Genomic DNA, 3,408 nt, shown 5'->3' with positions numbered 1-3,408 from the left:
AAGTCAAACTGGAGCACCAGGAGAGGGACTATTCGTTGAGTTTTAGAAACCTTTCGTATTCACAGTGTGTACATTCTCTAGGTTTCCTGTACATGTTATAGCTGTAGTAATATTCCCTTGAACCTGGAGAGTTGGGACCCATGGAATGGGGGCCATGCATTATTGCTTGAAAGGGTCTGCATTTGCTCACCCAATCTCACCAATCCTCTCAGTGCCAAGTGTCCAGCCTTATGCCACATCCAGCTGTCATTGTAGATAGGGTCTTTCCAGGTTTCCTCAGACACCCTGAAGGAATTGTAAAGAATTTCCCTGTTTTTTGGTTTTGCTTTTGAAATTCCTTTTTAGAGTGGGTTTGAGCTGATTCTCGCTGCCATGTTTATGCCACTCTAGACACACTTGATTCCCTTATGGAGTCATATCAATACATAGGTTTTAAGATTCTTACTAGTCAGATATATTCCTCTGCGGGAAATATGGGGTTTTGAGTCTCTTTCACTGAGGAAGGTGTAGGTCTTGTCTATTCCAAAGTTGGTTTTTGGAACGGTCCCTGTGCTTATATCAAACTCTGGTTTTATGCATCACCCCACCTCTCCTTCCCCTTTATGCAGGCATAAGAGTGTTTTCTAAATGTGAGACTCTGTTCTCTTTCCTAACTCAGTTCACGTGTAGCCATGTTTACAGGATCTTCATAAGTGATATCTTATGATAAGTTTCTTTTTCTGTGTGACATATTTCACTTAGAATCATTGTACCTGAATCCACTCACTTTGCTGCGACTGGTCTTATGACATTAATTTCATGGCTGAGGGATATTCCATCGTACATAAGTACCACAATGTTTTGAACCATTTTTATATTTCCTGGGATATTTAAGGTGTACCCAAGTTGAGGTTCTTGTAGTCAGTGCAGCCCGAAATTTGGAGGTGGCTCTTTCATATTGATTTTCAGTTTTCCCAAGGTATATTCCCTAGACTGGAAGTGGCCTTGGCTCTGTAGCTCTGTTGTTTACTTGTTTTAGGGAACACAATGCACTCCTCCAGTGAGGCAGTTGGCAATTTACATCCCGCCCATCAGCATAACAAGGCTCCCTGTTCTCCAGGGCCTGTATTGCCTTTCTGTTTTTTACACATTTTGTGGATGTCCCTTTTGAGCAGTGGGAACTGATACTTCTTTGTAGTGCAGATTTGCATTGCCCGCTTGCTTGCTTGGCCAAAAAGGGCGTATGCGTTTTCTCCTGAATATATTCAGGAGAAAACGCATACGCCCTTTTTGGCCAAGTGCACCATTGTCCAAGTTGTGCTCCTCTTCCTGTGCTTTACAGGCGATTCCAAGGTACCTCTTGAAATCTGTTTCGTGCTATTTTGCCTCGCTTTCAAGTCCGCCTCCTTGACTTCCCTCAACAGATTTTTGGACGATAGTTGTCCTTTATCACTCTGCCAGTTTGTGAATTGCTGTGCCCCTGAGCTCCATTTCTCAACTCGTTTTTTGTGAGCTGAACGCAAGTCCAAAATTTTGGATCATGTCCTATACTGGTTCCCGGTGGGTGCCTGAGACTTTGGTTAATTCTTCTTCCTGCCGGGAAATTAGAGTGACATGTGCCCGTCCAAATGCCTAACAGCTACTCTCTCATGGGTTCTCCCTCGTCCCTTCCATCCTCTGCCAAATTGTGAACCTGTGCAAACCAGGAGGTTAAAGGGCCTGTCTCTCCAAGTTCGGAGATTGATAGTAAGGCAGTTGGAAAGTCAAACTGGAGCACCAGGAGAGGGACTATTCGTTGAGTTTTAGAAACCTTTCGTATTCACAGTGTGTACATTCTCTAGGTTTCCTGTACATGTTATAGCTGTAGTAATATTCCCTTCAACCTGGAGAGTTGGGACCCATGGAATGGGGGCCATGCATTATTGCTTGAAAGGGTCTGCATTTGCTCACCCAATCTCACCAATCCTCTCAGTCCCAAGTGTACAGGCTTATGCCACATCCAGCTGTCATTGTAGATAGGGTATTTCCAGGTTTCCTCAGACACCCTGAAGGAATTGTAAAGAATTTCCCTGTTTTTTGGTTTTGCTTTTGAAATTCCTTTTTAGAGTGGGTTTGAGCTGATTCTCGCTGCCATGTTTATGCCACGCTAGACACACTTGATTCCCTTATGCAGTCATATCTATACATCGGTTTTAAGATTCTTACTAGTCAGATATATTCCTCTGCGGGAAATATGGGGTTTTGAGTCTCTTTCACTGAGGAAGGTGTAGGTCTTGTCTATTCCAAAGTTGGTTTTTGGAACGGTCCCTGTGCTTATATCAAACTCTGGTTTTATGCATCACCCCACCTCTCCTGACCCTTTATGCAGGCATAAGAGTGTTTTCTAAATGGGAGACTCTGTTCTCTTTCCTAACTCAGTTCACGTGTAGCCATGTTTACAGGATCTTCATAAGTGATATCTTATGATAAGTTTCTTTTTCTGTGTGCCTTATTTCACTTAGAATCATCGTACCTGAATCCCCTTACTTTGCTGCTACTGGTCTTATGACAGTGATTTCATGGCTGAGGGATATTCCATCGTACGTAAGTACCACAATGTTTTGAACCATTTTTATATTTCCTGGGATATTTAAGGTGTACCCAAGTTGAGGTTCTTGTAGTCAGTGCAGCCCGAAATTTGGAGGTGGCTCTTTCATATTGATTTTCAGTTTTCCCAAGGTATATTCCCTAGACTGGAAGTGGCCTTGGCTCTGTAGCTCTGTTGTTTACTTGTTTTAGGGAACACAATGCACTCCTCCAGTGAGGCAGTTGGCAATTTACATCCCGCCCATCAGCATAACAAGGCTCCCTGTTCTCCAGGGCCTGTATTGCCTTTCTGGTTTTTACACATTTTGTGGATGTCCCTTTTGAGCAGTGGGAACTGATACTTCTTTGTAGTGCAGATTTGCATTGCCCGCTTGCTTGCTTGGCCAAAAAGGGCGTATGCGTTTTCTCCTGAATATATTCAGGAGAAAACGCATACGCCCTTTTTGGCCAAGTGCACCATTGTCCAAGTTGTGCTCCTCTTCCTGTGCTTTACAGGCGATTCCAAGGTACCTCTTGAAATCTGTTTCCTGCTCTTTTGCCTCGCTTTCAAGTCCGCCTCCTTGACTTCCCTCAACAGATTTTTGGACGATAGTTGTCCTTTATCACTCTGCCAGTTTGTGAATTGCTGTGCCCCTGAGCTCCATTTCTCAACTCGTTTTTTGTGAGCTGAACGCAAGTCCAAAATTTTGGATCATGTCCTATACTGGTTCCCGGTGGGTGGCTGAGACTTTGGTTAATTCTTCTTCCTGCCGGGAAATTAGAGTGACATGTGCCCGTCCAAATGCCTAACAGCTACTCTCTCATGGGTTCTCCCTCGTCCCTTCCATCCTCTGCCAAATTGGG

This window comes from Mesoplodon densirostris, unplaced genomic scaffold (assembly GCF_025265405.1).
Source record: "Mesoplodon densirostris isolate mMesDen1 unplaced genomic scaffold, mMesDen1 primary haplotype scaffold_37, whole genome shotgun sequence".
Lineage (NCBI taxonomy): Eukaryota > Metazoa > Chordata > Mammalia > Artiodactyla > Ziphiidae > Mesoplodon > Mesoplodon densirostris.
This window is presented reverse-complemented; position numbering follows the sequence as displayed.